Here is a 23512-nt window from a genome sequence, read left to right as displayed (position 1 = left end):
AGACCCCCCCTGCCTGAGACCACCCAACCCCTGAGCACAGCCGATCCCACCCCCCACCCAAGAACAGCCCAGCTGAAACCGCCCGAGCAAAGCCGAGCCCAATACAGTGTAGGACAGCCTATAGCGACACTACTGGTCCCTTCTGCCTGGGGGACATTGCCAGGGACACTGAAGGAGGGACATCGCGGGAGCGCAGGACAAGGTAAGTGATCGAGGGATCGCGGAGGAGCGCCACATGGTAAGCCCGAGTGTAGCTCGGGGTTACCGCTTGTGGTGCTGAAACTTTACCCCGAGCTACACTCGGGAATACATCCAGGGAGGATAAATATATTCTTCAGATTTTTAACATATAAAAAGTCATTTTAACATATATTTTTACATATATTTGTAAATGCATTCCAAAAATGTAGATTTGTATTGACATACAGTATATTTGAAATGTACTTTTAAAAATACTTGTCATATATTTTGTAATAAATAATATATATATATATATATATTTTTTTTTTTAAACATATTTTTTAATATATGGAATATGGCCAAACTTGTAGTATTTCAAATATATGTCAATATATTTGGGAAGAATATTTTTAAAATATATTTTAAATATATTTTTCTTCCATATGGGAGGGCCAATCAGCACTGTCCAGACAGAGGGTCAGGGGTCATACAGCCTCATAAGACAATCAGAGGAAAATTAAAACTCCTCCTACTAGCTTTAACCAGTGCAATGCTGGACACTAATAGAAGTCACAAGACTGCTATATACTGCTGATGAGAAAAGGTATGTAGCAGTTTATATTTACTAAAATATAAAAATAATTGCATTTCCATGTTCTGTGTACTGTGGAAGACTAGACATAGTGCATGCAGGGTCCTGCGTTTACTAACAATTTAAACAAGTAAAAGGAGAGGCTCTCAATCAGGGTGAGTGATAACATGAAAATATCAATCCTGCAAAATGTAAAGCTTTCATTTCTCACCTGTTATGAATTTAAAGAAGGATTTGATTAGTCACTGAGTACAATAGAGCATTTAACCTCTCTGGCTGTGCAGAGCAAACACAATGGCCGGATTTTAATTATACGCCTCCTTAGGCCACTTTTGTGGTACAGCAAATCTTTAAAGCTGTCATTTCAAATGTTTTATCCAACAAATAATTATACAGTACATAAAAGTGATAATGAAATGTTTATTGCTTGGGTACATAGAAAATGAAGTAGGATATGGAAACTAAGGGTGTCTTGCAACTCTCTGAAAATGCATATCCCTGGCATAAAATCCTATACCAGGGACACACAAAGGTTTATTAGCTCCCATGTCCTCAAGTGTAAAATCCTTGGTGCTTTCTTGTGCCCAAGGCAGCCAAAGGTGCCACACACATCCACCAATACAAATGTGGCTGCCATATTTGTGTAAATTTCTGTATCAGTGTTTTTCCCAGCATGTGCACACAGAGTATTTCCTGGAATATGCCACTTTTGCATTTGGTGAAATGTGACGCATGTTCATTAACGGGTAAATATTGATGCAAAAGCAATCGGTCTTTTACTTGAGTATGGCCACATGCAACCATTCACTTGTATTGGCCTGTGGGAAAATCTGGGGATTTTACGTCTGAGGACACAAAGAGCTATTAAACGGCCGTATGCATGAGGCCTTAAAGTGAAATTGTGAGGCTAAGAAATATAGGAGCTGCTGTTCCTAACTTGCTTTTAAAGCTGAGCTCCAGGCAAACAAATACTGAATGGGGGTGATTTACTAAATTAGTAATGGGGGTCATTTACTAAATTAGTAATGGGGGTGGTTTACTACATGGGTAATGGGGGTGATTTACTAAATGGGAAATGGGGGTGATTTACTAAATTAGTAATGGGGGTGATTTGCTAAAGTAGTTATGGTGGTGATTTACTAAATGGGTAATGGGGGTGATTTACTAAACGGGTAATGGGGGTGATTTGCTAAACGGGTAATGGGGGTGATTTGCTAAACGGGTAATGGGGGTGATTTACTAAACGGGTAATGGGGGTGATTTACTAAATGGGTAATGTGGGTGATTTACTAAACGGGTTATGGGGGTGATTTACTAAACGGGTTATGGGGGTGATTTACTAAATGGGTAATGTGGGTGATTTACTAAACGGGTTATGGGGGTGATTTACTAAACGGGTTATGGGGGTGATTTACTAAATTAGTTATGGGGGTGGTTTACTACACGGGTAATGGAGGTTATTTACTAAATGGGTAGTGTGGGTGATTTACTAAATTAGTTATGGGGGTGGTTTAATAAATGGGTAATGGGGGTGATTTACTAAATGCGTAATGGGGGTGATTTACTAAATGGGTAATGGGGGTGATTTACTAAATTAGTTATGGGGTGATTTACTAAACAGGTAGTGGAGGTGATTTACTAAACGGGTGATTAACTAAACGGGTAATGGGGGTGATTTACTAAGCTGGTTATGGTGGTGATTACCTAAACAGGTAACGGGGGTGATTTACTAAACAGGTAACGGGGGTGATTAACTAAACGGGTAATGTGAGTGATTTACTAAACGGGTAATGGGGGTGATTTACTAAGCTGGTAATGGTGGTGATTTACTAAACGGGTAATGGGGGTGATTTACTAAATGGGTAAAGAATGTTACCATTGCAAAGTGAATGTTCATTTGCAATTATCCAATCATTTATAAACCACTTTCCTGTTTTTTTGTTTGTTTCTTTTTTGTTTGTTTTTTTATTTAAACTATGTGTAAGTGGGTGTGCAGATTAAACACAGCTAGGTGAAGTTTAGTAAGTGAACATTCATTTTTTACTATAAAAATTGTCTACTTCTACCAGTGAATATATTTATTTATTACGGGTACTTATATAGCATTATCAATTTACGTAGCACTTTACATATTTATTGTACATTCACATCAGTCCCTAACCCTCAAGGGGTGTACAATCTAAGGTCCCTAACTCACACTTATACATACACATACTAGGGACAATTTAGACAGGAGCCACTTAACCTACCTTTCTTTTGAATGTGGAAAGAAACCAGAGTAACTGGAGGAAACACACACAAACACACACATATATATATATATTTTTTTATTTATTTATTTATTTCAGGTACTTATATAGCAACATCAACTTATGCAGCACTTTACATATATATTGTACATTCACATCTGTCCCTAAACTTCAAGGGGTGTACAATCTAAAGTCCCTAACTTACATATACATACATATATATATATATATATATATATATATATATATATATATATATATAAATTTATTACAAAGGGGGTCCCTCTCCCCAACATACGTTCAAGCTAGCCAGCTAACATATAACCTAACTACTGGGTCTCATGCAGACTGACTGTTTTTGCGATCTTTCCTCAACAACTTTCCAGCTGGCAGCAGTGTTTTGGCAGAAAAATGCTTGGAACTTGCAAACACATGTAACACGTTTAGATGCGTAAAGCTCTTGGAAGTTAATTTCATTAGTCAGAATAATAATTTATTCTGGTCACTGAAATGCATTATACCTTAAGTAACCCAGCATTAGCCAGCATTTAGATGAGTTTACACACATTCACATCATGCATTAAGCATTTTTCTCTGCCAAAATGTTGCTGCTCCTGAATGCGCAGGCCGTTGTTTTTTTTTTTGCTGCCTCTAAATGCCCCTACTGCTAAATTATGCACATAGGTGTCTGGCATTTTTTTCAGCCTCTAAATGCCCCTGCATGTTAGCCTAAGAGCAACATTAAAAAAACGCCCAGTGTGCATGAGGCCCTCAAGGTAAAAACAGGTTTAGTTGCAACATTTGCATAAAAAAAAAAGCCACAAAGCCACTTTAAGGTACCTTTTATAAATTTGATCCCTAATTCTAAACTGAGTTTGAACCCAGTCATAATTTTTTTTTAAAGGCCCTCGAGAGCTTAATCTGGAGAGGAGGAGAGAGCGGAGAGGAGATGTGGGCCATGCTCCCCCTCCCCCAACCCCCCATCCTAGCTCCTCCCTCCTGCCCCCTCAGTGCTGAATGCAGTAAAGGAATGTTGTCTGAATGGGACTTTGGGGGGTATGCTTACCTGGTACCTATCTCCTTCCTGGACTGTTCCTGTTCTGGCAGCAGACAATTACAGTAGGATAGGGGGTGCAGAAACAAACCCTACAAAGTCAAGCCAGCCACTGCCTTTTTATAGCACTGAGCACCCACAGCATGTGCCCAACATCACCTGCAGGGTGCCCCTGGTCCTCAATGCCATGATCCCCAATCACTACAACATCCTGCATCTCCCCCTGCTGACTGCCAATCAAAAGTAGTAAAACTCAGAAACAAGGGAAGCTTCCCCTAGACTCCTCCTCAATTCTGAACATCTCCCCCTGCTGGCTGTCCATCCAAAGTAGTAAAAGTCAGAACCAAGGGAAGCTTCCCCTAGACTCCTCAATTCTGAACATCCAGCATCTCCCCCTGCTAGCTGTCCATTAAAAGTAGTAAAACTCAGAACCAAGGGAAGCTTCCCCTAGACTCCTCCTCAATTCTGAACATCCAATATCTCCTCCTGCTGGCTGTCCATCAAAAGTAGTAAAAGTCAGAACCAAGGGAAGCTTCCCCTAGACTCCTCAATTCTGAACATCCAGCATCTCCCCCTGCTTGCTACCCATCCAGAGTAATAAAAGTCAGAACCAAGGGAAGCTTTCCCTAGACTCCTCCTCAATTCTGAACATCCAACATCTCCCCCTGCTGACTGTCCATCAAAAGTAGTAAAACTCACAACCAAGAGAAGCTTCCCCTAGACTCCTCCTCAATTCTGAACATCCAGCATCTGCCCCTTCTGGCTGCCCATCCAAAGTAATAAAAGTCAGAACCAAGGGAAGTTTCCCCTAGACTCCTCCTCAATTCTGAACATCCAGCATCTCCCCCTGCTGACTGCCCATCCAAAGTAATAAAAGTCAGAACCAAGGGAAGCTTCCCCTAGACTTCTCCTCAATTCTGATGTGTTAGGATGAGAAGAGCCTGGGAGGAAGGATGACGGGACTGTACTGGAGACATAATGGATGGGGGGAGTAACAAACATTTATACTGGAGATGTGAATATATCTGTCCTGTACTACTTTGGTGTGATTCCTCAAAGAATATGCAAACCCCATCCAAAATGCAAGGCACACTACATAATCGCACTGAAAATCAGATCAAATTTGGATTGTAGTAGTGTGAACCTACACTAAATCAGCCCAGCTATGATTTGAGAGTCAGAGAAAGAAAAAGAAACATTCTGACACAAAAAGACATTTAAACAAGAAAGATCACATAGAACTAGTTGAGAGTGAAGCAAAATAAAGTAAAATAAAGGCAGATTGAAATAAGATTTGCTGAAATGAGGTGATCTGTTATAATGATAAATGGCGCTGGAATAAAAAAGTCGACTGAAAGGTAGTTATTGCGCAAAAGATAAAGTGGGTTTATCATGCTGTGTGATAGAGAGAAATGACATTGCGTTAGTTATTAATACAGCGTATAGCTGGAGCACACACTATTTCAGTATGCCACGGTGTGAGGAAATTTACAAGAAAAGGTAGAGGACGGTGAAAATATTGTTATTTTAGCAGGCTATTTCTGACTCAAAGAATAATTTCTGCCTAAAGAGTGTCTTTTTTGGTTTATACTATATATTTTCAATCAAGGCAAATCTGAAATATTATAAAAGATTATTTCTTATATACGCATTACAGTCAACAGGGAATCATTTCCAATCAACAGCATTAGGTCACTGCTGCACAAAAAAACAACTCAATTGTGAAAAAGGAGGAGAAATCAGATTACACACACTGCTCAAAATACTACAGGAGGAACACACCACCTTCTTCCCACTCTTAGAAGAGACAGGACCAATTTCATTGGCCAGCTGTTTTCATTTGCATTATGAAGCTTTTCAAAAACTGAATGTCATGAATTAAGTCTGTAATTTATGTAAAATAAAGATTGTATTGCTGATATAAAGGGCTATGATGTACTGTAGTACTAAATGGAGGATTATACTAGTTTTTGAGTTCTGAGTTCTGCTTGGACCTTGAAGAAGGGGACATACCCCGAAAGCTTGTCCTGAAAATTGTATGTTAGTTCAAATAAATAAAAAGGGATCATGGACAGTACTCAATTGTTTCTACTATTTTTGGGGAAACTATTTGATTTTTGCTGCCGTTTACACCTGCCAACATCCAATCAGATCCAATCTGCAAAAAAAGGGACGGATGGAGATCCAATTCCCCTTCCATCCGTCCAATCAGGTTGGATGGAAATGGACAGGCAGTCTGCTTTCATCCGACCGCCCATTGAGGTGAGCGAGCATCCACTGTTGCAAGTCTAACCTTTAAAAAATGTCTGTCACTTGTTGCCACGATCAGACAGGAATGTAACAATTTACAGTACAACAGCTTCTTCAAGAAAACAAAATTCTTAAATTATAGTAAAAGCATTTAGAGATTCAGTTTAACAATTTTTTAAATATTGGTTAATGGAAAGAAAGTAAAACTGTTCAAGAAATATTCCCCCCCCCCCAGAAAAATTATAAAACAAACAGAACCAACAGTAAAATAGTAAGGTTTTAAAAGTGAAAAATGACTAAGTGAAGTTCACCTGGTCTTCAGTTCAGATCCTGGTTGGTCTCCTGAGCGAGTGGGAATTATAACCCCTCTTTCCTTTCCCCCTTTTCTTTCCTTCTGGCTTCTCCCTGTTTAATGCTTCCTTATCCTCCCATTCCCCCCCCCCCCTTCTCTTTCATTTTCTTCTCCTCCGGTCAGTTTTAATGTAAATTGTCCTTTTTTGCCTTGTTCTGTCCTGTATTGAGAGCTCTTCCCTGAGAGATGGCTACTGTTTCCATTTTGGTCAGTTATTGGCCAAAACTTTGTTATCTACAGACACTTTTTCTGACTCCATAGGTGTGCTTTTCACTGTTACTTAAACTAGCTACAAAAAACCCAATAAACGATTTAAAAGAGAAACATTAGCCTTCTGGACCATTTAAATTAGATGTGTTTAGTGTCTTATTGGTATCCTCTTATACATTACTGTAGCCACTGTTTTGGAAGGTCATTTCATAATACACCAGACTCAGAGGTGTGTGTTCCTCAGGCTGCAAACCAGACTATTTACGACTTTACAACATTTATGAAAGGGCTTCATTAGAAGTCCTAAAATGCTTGCTATTGTTACTTGACCCTACTACGGGGACAAAACACACAAATTCATATGTTGTATGGCTGGAATCGACAGGAGAAATAGAATATATTTTGCTGGTATTTTTGGTGGCGGGTCATGGTAAAGGCATTCAAAAAAAGCTAAAATGTAAAAAATTATATATTTTTTTACTATTTTTGGCCAGTTTGCCTTTCATAATTATAAAACAAACAAGGCATAATCCACCTGCATACACTTTGTACTTGCAATTATATTTACACTTTTACTAGCACATGTCGACATTTGGGGTTGAGGTTTGATTTTACTCTAATCATGAAGGGGTTGGACTGAGGCTCAGTTGGGCTTTAATAATGCTGTGCAATCTGAATACGCAATCATCATTCCTGCATATACCGGTAAGTCTTAATTTTCTAATTATCATCTCAGAAGTGACAAAACCTTACAAGGACTGGCCTGAGCTGAACTCTAAAATGAAGGTATTTTGTTTATATTATGACTCAGTTTTTAGGATTACCGAGTATACTGGGACTCTGGAGGATATCACATGTACTCTACACACGGGAATTCCTTCGCTGAAGGAAAAGCATTAGCACTACATAATAGAGCTGGGATGGTGTGCCCTCTGATCAATAGGTAGTAAGTCAAAGTGCAGAAAGGCTAAGTAGCTTTGGGAATTACATCATATAATGCTCTGCTTTAAATTGTACCATACCGGATATGTTCATAAAATGTGTTTTACAGGTCAAGGTCACTGTCACAGAGGAGTCTTCCAAGACCGTAGACCAGTGGTGGCGAACCTGTGGCACACAAGCCACAGTGGGCACGCAGAGCCCTCTCTGTCAGCACGCAAGCGCCAAGTCGCTCCAGCAGCCGAGTATCTGATAACGGTGCACATAGGGGCCAATGCGCGTACTCGGTAAGGCGTAGGGCCTCTATTGGACTGCGCATGACTACAGGGAGGGACAATCAGTTACCCAGCTAGAGAACTGCAGAGAGAGGAGAGAGCGAGGAGCAGAGATTGAAGAGGACGAGCTCAGACCAGGGGGACCATCATCCGTCTGATTTGGGAAAGAGGGTCCAGTGATCGGTCACAGTCTGGTAGCTTCCTCCATCTGTCTGATCACCCCGCCAGGACCACGGGCCGCCTTCCATCCTGACAAAGTGTCAGGACTGCAGTGTCCCCGTACATGGCCGGAGCCAGGGAGTTGAATATTCAGCCCTCTGTCTGATCGGTGACAGACACATCCTCAGGTCAATGGAGCGGTAAAGTTGATGGGATCACTGGAGTCAGACATGGGGCCCCCGGTGCCACATGACAGCTCTGCTGAAATCCGACCATCCCCTGCACTTTGCTGAGACACTTCTGAGCCCACACCGGTGACGTCATCAGTGCCTCTCCAACCTGCAAAGTAAGCAGTTCCTAATGGCGCCCATTCATCAGCAAATGCAGTGCATTTTTGTGTGGTGCAGGTTTAAATAATAGTCAGGGACTTCTTTCACTGTGTTTCTAGGGGTAGGGCAGCCCACTGAAATGAATAGTCAGATTTAGATGCAGTGTTGGCATTTTGTGATAAATAAGTGGGTTTTGGGTTGCAGTTTGGGCACTCGGTCTCTAAAAGTTTCACCATCACAGCTGTAGACTGTAAACCCAATCACCAAAATTTCATATGAACTGTAACATGTTAATGTAGCTTCAAAATGAAATAATAAAGTAATAATAAAGTAATATTCAATATTATAAAATCTGCAGTTTTCATTAAAAATATACCTGGTGATCCTGACATAAAAATTCTTGTTCAGGTACTTTTTGTTAAAGGGGGACAACATATAAGTAAGCGGTTCCACAATAGTTTTATAGTTAAATGTGGTTGGTTTGGTTTTTTTTTACTGTTTTGAGGTTTGCCTGCCTGTGTATTTCAATGTAAGGTTATGTGTGATGGCTGGGATGGTGGATCCTGAGGGGCAAGGGTTAACTCTGCTGGACAGGTAACCATGATTCTGCTGCTTAGCACCTCTTGTGGTGTTCCCGAAGGGTTTGGGACTTATATGGACTTCTTCCAATATTGAACTCTTGCCTGCAAAGGACTTCTAATGGACTTTATTACCTAATTAAAGTATGACTACCTCTTGGAGCACAACAACAGGGGCACTTAGTGAAGTTTGTCAGGAATGTGCGTGGAGATATCTTAGAGAACTGTTCTTTTGTTACTCTCGAATACATTAGTAAATGAACTTTGTTGTTCAGTTTAACTGCCTGGTCTGAAGTTATTAAAGGGGCACACGCAAGGCATGTAAAAGAACATGTCTTATTCAACGGGACAAGAGAAGGTAGAGAAGATGCGGTACAGAGGTCTAAAGAGCAGAGAGCTGTCCTAAGGAGGCTATATTGCTATTGTTTATGACTACCGTACTTGTGTCAAGTGCCTAAGCAGCCAACCAGTCAGGAAGTGGATGACATGGCCAGGGAGACAGAGACTCTGGTAGTGAAGGAGTTTGATGCTTGGCCCCTTTACTAGTGACCAGTTCCCCACATACTGGGACCAACCTTGCAACACAGAGTATCTAGGGACCTAGCCTGAGAATCATAAGAGTTATAGTGAGGCGTTGGAAGAAGAGCAGGCATGGGTTTTTCAGAGAAGTGAGCTTTCTGTATCCAACATACGCATCGTGGTCACTGGGAGTGAGTTGACTACTGAGTTAGTGGAGACTGGTACAAGCTCTGAGGTACCAGTCCAGAAATGATGAAGGGGTGAAGTCTGTAGTGCATATGTGTCAAGACTGTAGGAGTTTGGCCACAGATTACAAAGAGTCAACAGTTCTTTCTCAGAGGAGTCTCACTTTTACATTTAGAGTGTTGCTTTAACACTGATTTAAGGTGACTGCACCCTCTGCCTGCCACTGGGAGCACTAGCGAGAACTTGCTCTAGTTCCCCAACTAGGTGTGTTGAGCCTCATCCATAACTGCGCTGTCTGATCTTTCAGCTGTCACCCTGTCTCAAGAAAGATTGAATGGTCTTTTCAACACACACCACACCGGCGTGTTGTCACCATCCAGAAACCCACTCTGGGATGACAGTAGGTGGCTGCAAGAGATCAGCAGAACTGAGTTGCTACAAAGATAAAGAAAAGGTGAAATGGCTGCAGCAGCTGATTGAGAAAAATTTGCAGCATGTCCCTTTCCCTTTGACAGAAGTCAAACGGCCAACATCTGTCAAACAGGGTGGCCACACACTGATTGAAATTTGCTTGGTGTCTGCTGAACTGGCTGAATTTCAATCAGTGTATGGCCAGTTTTTTTCTAAAGTATATCTTTACCTTTAGTATAATCCACTATATAAAAATCAGATATAGCCTTTACTTTAGATTGTAAGCTCCGAGGAGCAGGGCCCTCCTATCCAGGGGCGGACTGACCATTTGGAAACTCAGGGACTGCCTGAGGGCCCGGGGTCAGTAGGGGGCCCCATGAGATGCCCCTGGTACCTTTTTCATAGGCTTTTTTGAGTTTGGGCAAGGACACAGGGGCCCCATGATCCCCTGTTGCCCGGGGCCCCCATCAGTTGTCAGTCGGCCCCTGCTCCTATCCTTCTTGTATTGAACTGTATTGTTGCTGTATTGGCTCCCATTATATTGTAAAGCGCTGAGCAAACTGTTGGCACTATATAAATTCTCTATAATAATAATAATATACATTAACTATAGATATTCCCCTCCAGTGAATCACATATAGGGAATGGACAGGGTAGATTTACCATTAATCACATGCCTTTATCATTGAGTGCAGTGATGTGTTGTGCACCTACAAGCTTCAGTGATGGAAATCTTTCCCGGTATATGAGGTGTGACAATTTAATTCCTGAAATGGACTGCAAAAAAATATATATTTGCTTACCTATACACTAGCGATTGCTGTCAACTTCAAAATAGTCCCCCTGTGAAGTGACACACTTTTCTAGATGACTGTGCCACTGCCGGAAACATTCCAGGAATTTGTTTTCCGCAATGCTGCAAAGTATCTTTGTCACAGCGCGCTAGATACCCAGATGGTCATCAAATCTGTGTCCTTGTAATGCATTTTTTTTACATTTTGGAAAGAGGCAAAAATCACAGGGTGCTAAATCAGGGGAATTAGGCTATGTTTCAGAATGGATATCTGGGCAAGGAACACGTGCACACTAGGCTGTTTTGCCAACGCTTGCCAAACGCCCCTATAGTTTTACTCACAGTTTTGGCAAAATTAAGCAAACTTTTATGTCAATCCGCTGCTTGAGATTTCTGTCTACAACCCTGATGAGTGCACGTTAGAAAATGTCAGAACACGCTTGAGTGTGAATGGCTGTGCGACTCGCCACCATAGCGCTTCACCATGGGAATTCCGGGAATTAAATTGCCACACCTCGTATGCACATTTCTCGGAAATGTTTTGCCTGCCAAACTGACTCTGATTTTTCTGCCACAGCAGAGTATGATTTCTTAACAAGTGGAGAAGCAAATGTGAAAGTGACTGTCCACTCTTCCTAGCCCTGCTAAAGCTGGCCATATACCGGTAAAATTTCATTATAAAAAATAAATTTTCAGAACATTTGTTCCATTTTCTAATAGTTAATGGGATCAAATCAATGATCATTTTCCACCATAGTGATTAGAAAGGAGAAGGATGAAAAGGTTTTGTGGAACAAACAAAATTCTAATGTGAATTTAGTTTTCTTTTGGGAAAAATCATACTTTTTGTATTGTGCGTGTGCATCCTGAAATCAAACATTGAGTTCAAAACACTGGCAGGGCAATCAGAAAAAAAAGGGTTTTCAGATAAAATTTGTTGTCCATTTTGGTACTATCAAATGCTGTTACAAACAATTTTTATGATTTTCCATGCGAACGCTCGAATGAAAAATTCTACTGGTGTATTGCCAGCTGAAGCTGAAAAAATACCATTCCTTTCTAGAGATGATTGAATGTATTCAGCAAGATCAAGATTGATCTCCTGTCTTTTGTCATTATTATTACAGGTACTTACATAGCACCATCAATTTATGCAGCGCTTTACATACAGTGCTCAGCATAAATGAGTACATCCCAACAGATTTGTCAGAAAACCTTACTTACTTTCCTTTCATTATTCATTAAACTGGTGTTCAGCAGACAATTGATTATAAAAGGGTGTTACTTAAAGAAAACTCCTTCCCATTCATGCTGTCAGCAATGACACCACATGGAAGAGAAATGTCACAAGGCCTGAAAAAGAAAATAATTTCTTTACACAAGAAAGGTGCAGGCTACAAGAAGATCAGCAAAACTTTACTTATCAGTCAAAATACTGTAGCAAAAAAAGTTATATAAAAGTTTAACAAAAATGGAACTGCAATCATCTCACAGAGACATCCAGGCTGTCCACGAATGTTAGCCTCGACAGGAGTATCTTCTGATGAGAAGGGTTGAAGAAAATCACTGTGCAAGTTTACTGAAGTTAGCTAAAGAAATAGAAAGCCAAATTGGGGTGATTGTTTCCCGTTACACAATACACCGTACACTGCAGAGGAATAGCATACATGGGTGGCGTCCACGAAGGAAGCCTCTCCTAAAGCCCATGCACAAAAAATCCCACCTATAATTTGCTAGGGCCCATGATAAAAAAGAAGAAGACTACTGGGACTCTGTACTCTGGAGTGGTGAGACCAAGATAAATGCTTTTGGAACTGATGGCTTCAAAACTGTATGTCACAAAGGTGTGGAGTGCAAAGAAAAATGCATTGTGCCTACAGTGAAACATGTTGGTGGCAGTGTCCTTCTGTGGGGCTGCATGAGTGTTGCTGGTGTCGGGGAGCTGCATTTCATTGATGGTATCATGAATTCACAGATGTACTGCTCTATATTGAAAGAGAAGATGCTACCATCACTCCGTGCCCTCAGTCGTCATGCACTTTTTTCAACATGACAATGATCCAAAACACACATCTATGGCCACTGTTGCATTTCTGAAAAAGAACAGGGTGACATGATTCAGTGGCCAAGTATGTCTCCTGATCTGAACCCAATCGAACACCTATGGGAAATTCTGAAGGGACAAGTTGAGCATCACTCCCCATCCAGCATCCAGGCTCTAAAAGAGGTCGTTCTTGAAGAATTGAAAAAGACAGATGTTGCAATATATCTCCAACTTGTTCATTCCATACCTAGAAGACTTAGTGTTGTCCTTACAAATCATGGAGGTCATACCAAATTCTAGATGTAGTAGTTTTGGGGTGTATTCATTTTTGCATCAACTAATTTGAGTAAAACTAAAGATTTTGCAATCTAAGTTATATTATTAACCTTACTTTCATGTCATATGCTAAACAAATATTCTATAAAACTCAGTTTTGTGCAAATTTTGGAAATTGTTCTTGTGGTCATTGAGATATTGATTAAAATCTTTTTTAAAAGGGGTGTACTCATTTATTCTGAGCACTGTATATATTGTACATTCACATCAGTCCCTAACCATCAAGGAGCGTACAATCTAAGGTCCATAACTCACATTCATACATACACATTAAGGATTGCCCCTCTAACATGAAGTTCAGCACTTGCTATAATGACTTGTTACTGTACATTAAATGTTTATTGGGAACTGGCCGAATTTTGATCCATGGTTGTACACAAGTAGATCTATTGATCAATTTGTATGCAACCAGTCTGTTGAGTTTCTCTCGAATGATTAGTGCCCCTAGCTATAGCCGGCAACACTAATCATTGGTTTTGGCAGAACACAATAGTGCTGCGGGAGGGATTCCCCCATCATTACCGACTGTGTTGATGGGGTAATCGAGCAAAAAGAAGGAGAGAAAAATCAAGGAAAGAAAATTACATAATCTTTGGCCTGCCTTAGACTTAAATAGGGAAGGGGATTGCAGAATCACAAATATATACCAACGCAAGTACACATGTGCAAGCAGCTTTTCAACACAGGTAATCCTAAAGTTGGCCATGCTCTAAAACAGGGGTTTAAATTAAAACTCACCGAGGTCTGGTCAGTAAAATGTTCTTCCAGCAGAAGTCTGAATCTCATGTTAGAACCTGTGGCACATTTTCGTGTGCACCAAACTGCATGTTGCTGCAGCACCACGCGGCTTGGTGCTGCGCAATTTTGAAAAAAGTTTTGTGGACTTCTTTTTTCAATTTTTTTCATGGGCAGTGCAGCCCATTAAAACGATCCTCAGCTTCCCCTTTACATCCCCTCCCTCCACCCCGTTCACAGTAGTATTCTCACATTTCCTTGACATAAACCCCCTAACAGTACTGCCCGCTCCCACCCTCACTGCAGAGTACTCTGCCCCTATTTACATCATCCCCCAATATTACTGTCCTCACCCCCCCCCTTCCCCACGTTACTGTTCTCAGCCACCCTCCCACATTACAGTTCTCAGCCCCCCCCCCAGCATTACTGTCTTAATCCCCCACATTACAGTTCTCAGCCCCCTTCACATGACAGTCCTCAGCCCCCACCACATTACTGTCCTCTTTTCCCCCCACATTACTGTCCTCAGCCCCCCACATCAGTCATCAGCCCCCCCCTCTCCACAATACTGTCTTTAGCCTCCCCTCACATTACAGTCTTCTGTCCCCCCACTTTAATTTCCTCAGCCATCCACATCAGTCCTCAGCCCCCCCACATCACATTCTTATCTCCTCCACTTTAATGTCCTCAGCTCCTCCCACTTTAATGTCCTCTGCCCCCACATCACAGTCCCCAGGTCTCCTCCAACCACAGTTCTAAACCCACCACATAACGGTACTAGCCTCCCCCAACTTTCATATTCTCAGCCCCCCACATTCAGTCCTCAGCTCTTTTTCACATCATCTTCCCTTCACACTACTGTCCTCAGCCCTCTGTAACTTTGCCACCCCCCATATCCCATCCTACCTTACACAGACAGATCGGAGGGCAGGAGACACAGCATGTCTGGATGGAGGGCAAAGCTGCAAAATAGTGATTTGTTGCTAGGACCGCCCCTCATTCTAGCAACCAGTCACTTGCTTGTTAACCTCAGAAAGCTCCTGCCCTCCATCCAGAACTGTCCTTCCTCCCGCTGACGGCTTTGTGAGAGTTACAGAGCAGCGGCTGGGGGGAAAAAAGCAGTGGTCCGGATGGGACATTGACTCGGTCCGCATCCAAACCACGGTCCACCATCTAGTGATGCCTGCTCTAAAAACATTTCTACCATTCAGCCTGCGTGGTTATCAAAAGAAATGTAATCCATCCTTCCACTCAAATGCAAGCACCAGCTTTCACAACACCTGAGCAGTGCCAACAGCTGACTGACTGCCGGCACTGGTCAGCTGACAATTTTTGGCTCCTTCACAAAGGCCAGTGGAGTCATTGGCTTTCGTCAAGCTGGCAGGGCCACTCACTGACTCCTCTGAATTGGCAATTCTCACAGTGTATGGCCAGCTTTAGACAGCAAATCTTCAGAGCCTCAATGGCTTTAAGGGACTTTTCAAAGTTAATGAAGCTCAACCATACAGGGTAGAAATGGAGGGTAGGTTTAAGCCGGCCATGCAAGGATTGAAATTCTGCTGGTCTCTGCTGGCTGGGGACAGTAGCTGTACAGAAGTCAATCTATGATTAACTTATGTACAACCACCCTGTCTGGTGTTTCCCAATTGATCAGTGCCGCAGGCTATAGCTGGCAGCACTGATCCGTGTATTGGGACAATGGGGAAGTCTACCCACTGTCAGAATACAATAGCTTAGCGTGTGTGAATGTGTGGATGGGGGTGAATTGGATCATTTTTTTTTGTTCAACCCACTACTTTAACGGGAAAAAAAAGAAGCATGTATGGGCTGCCTGTTAGTTAAGACAGGGAAATATGAAATTTAATAAGAGGTGGGTGGAGGTTTGGAGGTTTTTGGTTTGAGATAAAATCCAGTAGCTACAAATACTGTAGCACTTAACTTTTAAAAATACGGTACTTACCAGTGCTTCAAAGTCCAGTGCTGTTTTCCTGCAGCTGGTTCTTTTTACCGCTCTGGGTCCCATCACCATTTATTTGGATAGGGAACTGACTGTGACTTCCTGGGCAACAATAACCGGCTCCCCACTGTGCATGAGCAGGATCGCATGGTGCTGTGGGACTGGTCCTGCAGTATCCTGGGACATGTGAAGTGTCCCAGGAGGCTGTAGGTGGGGGAACATGGGGGACATGCCTAAGTGCACATCATCTTGCCTAGCTGAGGATTAGGGAAGTGGGAGCAGATACCTGACAAAAAAGGTAGCTGCTCCCCGTAAATAAAAAAAGTAAACAAAAAAAAACATCAAAACTTAGGGCACGGGGTAAGGAGTTGAATAAGTGGAACTTTCACTTATGAGTGAAGGTCCGCTTTAATGACTTAATTCCATTTCATAGATTATTATTATTAATATTATTATACAGTATTTATAAAGTGCCAATAGTTCGATCAGCGCTGTACATTACAAAGGGGGACAGAACATGTGACAGAACAATACCAATACAATGCAAAACATGAGGGGATCGAGGGCCCTGCTCTTTCGAGCTTACAATCTAGGAGGGGGGGGGTGGCACAGGAGGAGATAGCTGTGGGGGATGGAGTGGTAGGAAGAGTGGAGGAGGTCGGCAAGTTAGCAGGGGGTGTGGTAGGCTTCCCTGAAGAGATGGGTTTTCAGGGTGCGCCTAAAGGAGAGGAGAGTAGGTGATAATCTGATGGGTTGGGGCAGGGAGTTCCAGAGGATGGGTGACACCCTGGAGAAGTCCTGGAGGCGGGCATGGGAGGAGGAGACCAGGGAACTAGAGAGAAGGAGGTCTTGTGAGGAGCGGAGTGTGCGTGCTGGGCGGTACTTGGATATTAGGTCAGTGATGTAGTACGGGGCAGTATGGTGGACAGCTTTGTACGTCAGCGTTAGGATTTTGAATTTGATCCGTTGCGCAATCTGAAGCCAGTGGAGGGATTGGCAGAGGGGGGGGGGTGGAGACGGAGCGGTTGGAAAGGTGAATGAGTCTGGCAGCCGTATTCAGGATCGACTGAAGCGGGGATAGCCAGCAGCGAGGCAAGCCAGTGAGGAGGGAGTTGCAGTAGTCGAGTCGTGATATGATGAGGGAGTGGATGAGCTGTTTAGTGGTTTCTGGGGTTAGGAACGTGCGGATTTTGGCGATGTTGCGGAGGTGGAATCTGCACGAGTTTGTTAAAGATTGGACTTGGGGCTGGAAGGATAGGTTGGAGTTCAGAATGACACCAAGTACTCTGGCCTGCGGGGCGGGTTTGATGGTGGTCTTGTTGGACATGATGGAGAAGTCAATGGGGGGTGGGGTCCGGGCTGGGGGGAAGACAAGAAACTCGGTTTTGGAGAGGTTCAGTTTAAGGAAGTGGAGTGACATCCAATCTGATATGTCGCTCAGTAGGTGTGTGATTCGGGCAGAGACTGAGGGGGTGAGGTGGGGGGTTGAGAGATAGATTTGTGTGTCGTCGGCATAGAGGTGGTAGTTGAAGCCGTGAGAGTGTATGAGTTGGCCAAGGGAGGAGGTGTAAATGGAGAAGAGAAGGGGCCCAAGGACGGAGCCTTGAGGGACCCCAACAGAGAGGGGGAGTGAGGGGGAGGTGGTAGCATTATAGATAAACCATTATATTGAAAATGATTTGGAAAACAAAAGATTATATATAAAAAGTAAAGAAACACATTAAAGCATATATATTTTAAAAAGATAAAAGTTACAATTTAAAATATATATTTAATACTTCTGTTACAAAAACAAAACCTTCTATAATATTACAGGTTGCAGTTAGATAAAACTCCTATTTGTTGTTCTACTCACAATCAGTCTCTGAAACTTATAAAACAAATGACACAGAGCATGTACCCAAATGTTAAAAATGCTCTTCTGCTCTACTGCTAAAAATGTCTCCCTGAAAAAAAATGCAGGTCCATAAATATCTCCTGTTTTTCCATGACCTAAAGTGAACCTGTACCCATGTAGGGTAAAGCAGCAAGTTCACTTAAAGTGGAACTCCTGCAAACAGCTAAATACACATGAAATCCATGTATGAGAGCTGCTTTACAAACCAAAGGATTTGCATGTCTGTCCACCCATTTCTGAGTTTTACACAGCTCTGCCACACACAAAAGCCCTTTCTGGCAAAAGACCTGAATTTTGTTTGATGCAATGAAAGTGTTCCTAAACCCAGGGCCCTGCATTCACTATATCTGGTCTCCCACAGTACACAGAACATGGAAATGCAATTATTTTAGCAAATATAAACTTCTAAATACCTTTTCTCATCAGCAGTTAGAGCAGACCTGTGACTTCTATTGGTGTGCACTTGGTAAAGCTTGTAGTAAGAGTTTTCATTCTTCCCATTGTCCTATGAGACTGCAGGACCCCTGACCCTCTGTCTGGACAGTGCTGATTGGCCCTGTGCTGATCACATGCACTCTCACAAGAAAAAAAAACCTCTCGCAATACACACTAAACTGAGCATGTGCAACTTGTCTACAAGTCTCTGTTCTATCAGCAGATGGATTGGGGGCAGTAGAAGTGGAGGATCAGAGAAGACTTGATCAACACAGGATTTGTACACAATACAGAGGATTAACCCCTTAGGTTCCACAGTGAGTATACCAAGAATGCTTTACTGCATATACAGACTGATTTTACTGTTGTGGGTTTAGTAACACTAAGTATTATTTTAGCTGTACCATGATGCAAAGCATTGTGGTCACAGCATGTATGCATGCTTGCATGCTCTTGCAGCTTAAGGGGGATGGGGGGCAGTAAAAACACAGTTCAACTGAATATTGTTACTACCTCTACATAGCAAATGTAACAGAGGCCTTTTACTTCAGAAAAACGAAGAATTTTTTTCTGCTCCTTGGCTATATCAGTGTTTAAATCTTTACTTTATTAAACACATTATATCAAACTGGGACTCCAAGCAAACAGAAAAATGCGAGAGAAAAAAAATGGTATTTTCCGTGCATCCAATCCTATGATTTACACAACCAGGAAGATCGCTCTGTTTTTTCTGGTTCTGCTTTACTGCACCCTGAATCATCTCCCTGCTAATTGAACTGAGGCCATGATATTGAATTACTGTGCAGTAAGCAAGACAGAGGTAGCGAAATGACATATAAAAACTGAACTGCGGGACCACAAATAGAAGAGATCCGAACCTTCATATCATGACACATGTCTAGAGCACTGTAGGGGAGATTTACTAATACCGGAGAGTGTAAAATCTGGTGCAGCTCTGCATAGAAACCAATCAGCTTCCAGGTTTTATTGTCAAAACTTCACTGAACAAGCTGACGTTAGAAGCTGATTGGCTACCATGCACGGCTGCACCAGATTCTGACTACCATGCACAACTGCACCAGATTCTGACTACCATGCACAACTGTACCGGATTCTGACTACCATGCACGGCTGCACCAGATTCTAACTACCATGCATGGCTGCACCGGATTCTGATTACCATGCACGGCGGCACCGTATTCTGACTACCATGCACGGCTGCACCAGATTCTGACTACCGTGCACGGCGGCACCGTATTCTGACTACCATGCACGGCTGCACCAGATTCTGATTACCATGCACGGCTGCACCATATTCTGACTACCATGTAAGGCTGCACCAGATTCTGACTACCATGCACGGCTGCACCGGATTCTGATTACCATGCACGGCAGCACCGTATTCTGACTACCATGCACGGCGGCACCGTATTCTGACTACCATGCACGGCTGCACCAGATTCTGACTACCATGCATTGCTGCACCAGATTCTGACTACCGTGCATGGCGGCACCGTATTCTGACTACCATGCACGGCTGCACCGGATTCTGACTACCATGCAAGGCTGCACCGGATTCTGACTACCATGCATTGCTGCACCAGATTCTGACTACCATGCAAGGCCGCACCAGATTCTCACTACCATGCACGGCCACACCAGATTCTGACTACCATGCAAGGGCGCACCATATTCTGACTACCATGCAAGGCCGCACCATATTCTGACTACCATGCAAGGCCGCACCATATTCTGACTACCATGCAAGGCTGCACCAGATTCTGATTACCATGCACGGCTGCACCAGATTCTGATTAACATGCACGGCTGCACCATATTCTGACTACCATGCACAGCTGCACCAGATTCTGACTACCATGCACGGCTGCACCGGATTCTGATTACCATGCACGGCGGCACCGTATTCTGACTACCATGCACGGCTGCACCAGATTCTGACTACCATGTAAGGCTGCACCAGATTCTGACTACCGTGCACGGCTGCACCGGATTCTGATTACCATGCACGGCAGCACCGTATTCTGACTACCATGCAAGGCGGCACCGTATTCTGACTACCATGCACGGCTGCACCAGATTCTGACTACCATGCACGGCTGCACCAGATTCTGACTACCATGCATTGCTGCACCAGATTCTGACTACCGTGCACGGCGGCACCGTATTCTGACTACCATGCACGGCTGCACCGGATTCTGACTACCATGCACGGCTGCACCGGATTCTGACTACCATGCATTGCTGCACCAGATTCTGACTACCATGCAAGGCCGCACCATATTCTGACTACCATGCAAAGCCGCACCATCTTCTGACTACCATGCAAGGTTGCACCAGATTCTGATTACCATGCACGGCTGCACCAGATTCTGATTAACATGCACAGCTGCACCAGATTCTGACTACCATGCACGGCTGCACCAGATTCTGATTACCATGCACAGCGGCACCAGATTCTGACTACCATGCACAGCGGCATCAGATTCTGACTACCATGCATGGCTGCGCCAGATTCTGACTACCATGCACGGCTGCACCAGATTCTGATTAACATGCACGGCTGCACCAGATTCTGACTACCATGCACGGCTGCACCAGATTCTGACTACCATGCACGGCTGCACCAGATTCTGATTAATATGCAAGGCTGCACCAGATTCTGATTACCATGCACAGCGGCATCAGATTCTGACTACCATGCACTGCTGCGCCAGATTCTGACTACCATGCACTGCTGCGCCAGATTCTGACTACCATGCACGGCTGCACCAGATTCTGACTACCATGCACGGCTGCACCAGATTCTGACTACCATGCACGGCTGCACCAGATTCTGACTACCATGCACGGCTGCACCAGATTCTGACTACCATGCACGGCTGCACCAGATTCTGAGTGTACCAGCTTCAGTAAGCCCGTGTTCACATATATGCGGTTCGGTATATCGCATGTGATTTGCACAGGAACCGCACTGCATTCCTGTGTAAATCACATGTGATTTGTATGCGGTGCAATTGGAGCCATACATTTTGTATGGTTCTATTTGCACTGCACCCGCACCAAAAAGCGCAGGACCCTTTCTTGGGTCTGCACTAGAATCGGATCCCATAGGTATTCACACCCACAGCGGTTCACATGAACAGGGTGCGATTCTGATGCGGTGCGGAATTCGCAGTGAAAACGTTGTGAATTCCGCACCGCATCAGTGTGAACCAGGGCTTAATCTTCCCCTGTGTATTATAAACAGCTGACGTCTTATTCTTTTAGAAAGTATCCCTTTTTTTAATCCTTTTGTAGCATCTAAGTGTTGCTGATCTCCTGCAGACTCTCTACAGCCACTTCTTGCCTGTATGTGTGCCTTCTATAGATCGATTCCATAGACAAGGATTATTTTAATGAAACATGTAGATTTAAAATTATTGAAAATTATTACTAAAATATCATGTTAAAAAAATGTATGAGATTTTAATGATTGGATTTAGATTTACTTTATGGGCCGGTCATACCGATGCAATTTCAGGTGCAATTTGCGAATTGAAATCACACCTGAAATCACATCTAATGAATCTTCCTTTAGACTGTAAGCTCCACGAGCAGGGCCCTTAAATTCCTTCTGTACTGAAATGTATTGTAATTGTATTGCCTCCCATTATATTGTAAAGTGCTGCGCAAACTGTTGGCGCTTTATAGATCCTGTATAATAATAATGGGCAGCACAGTGGCTAAATGGTTAGCACTTCCGCCTGGGTCGTTGGTTCAAATCCCAGCCACGGCACCTCCTGCCTGGAGTTTACATGTTCTCCCTGTGCCTGTGTTGGTTTCCTCCGGGTACTCCGGTTTCCTCCCACACTCCAAAGACATGCTGGTAGGTTAATTGGATCCTGTCTAAATTGGCCCTTGTATATGAATGTGAGTTAGGCACCTTAGATTGTACACCCCTTGAGGGTTAGGGACTGATGTGAATGTACAATATATATGTAAAGCGCTGCGTAAATTGACGGCTCTATATAAGTACCTGAAATAAATAAATAAAATAATAATGTGAGTGTCAGTGTGTTAACATCTGCGATTTGCTGCAGCGCAATCTCTGCAGTAGTTCTTGCATTACTTTTTCTGCATACATAGAATATAATGGAAATCGTTGAAAATCTTCACAAGTCACAATAAAGTCTTCAGAAATCATGCTGAAATCGCACACAAATCGTTTAAAGGGATGTATTTCTAACATATTTGCAAAGCTACTTATCCTGTGAAATTGTTTGTACATTTGTTTTGTGCAAATGGTAAAAAAAAAAAAAAATGTTACCAGGCTTATTATCTCTCCAGGTGGAATGTCATTTTTTATACAGAATGGAATGAATTAAAGAGGATCATCACCATCAAAGAAAAAAAAATCACCAGCTACAAATAGTTTAGGTTTACATGTACCCGACACCAGTGGCATCCCGAGGCGGGTGGGAGGGGTGCGGTCCGCACCGGGTGACACCGACCGCACGGGGTGACACCGGACCCGCTCCACAAAAAGGTAAGTTGTAAAGCAAGCCGACGATCCCCACAGGATGGATCCGATCCATCCGGCGAGGATCGTCGGCTTTCTTTACAACTTACCTTTTCTTGGAGCGGGTTCGGTGTCACCCCGTATAGGTTGCATGCCGATGATCGTGCGGGGATCGTCGGCATGCAGTCTATACAGGGTGACACCGGACCCGCTCCAGGAAAAGGTAAGTTGTAAAGAAAGCTGACGATCCCCGCAGGATGGATCGGATCTGCGAATTGAGCATAATGGATAGGAGCAGGGGCGGACTGACCATTTAGAAACTCGGGCACTGCCTGAGGGCCCAGAGTCATTAGGGGGCCTCATAAGATGCCCCTGGTACCTTTTTCATAGGCTTTTTTGAGTTTGGGCAAGGACGCAGGGGCCCCATGATCCCCTATTGCCCGGGGACCCCATGAGTTGTCAGTCCGCCCCTGGATAGGAGTCCGATCCATTCTGCGGGGATCGTCGGAGGGG

Source organism: Staurois parvus, unplaced genomic scaffold (assembly GCF_062004578.1).
Source record: "Staurois parvus isolate SC_StPar_1 unplaced genomic scaffold, SC_StPar_1.0 ptg000137l, whole genome shotgun sequence".
NCBI classification, from domain to species: domain Eukaryota; kingdom Metazoa; phylum Chordata; class Amphibia; order Anura; family Ranidae; genus Staurois; species Staurois parvus.
This window is presented reverse-complemented; position numbering follows the sequence as displayed.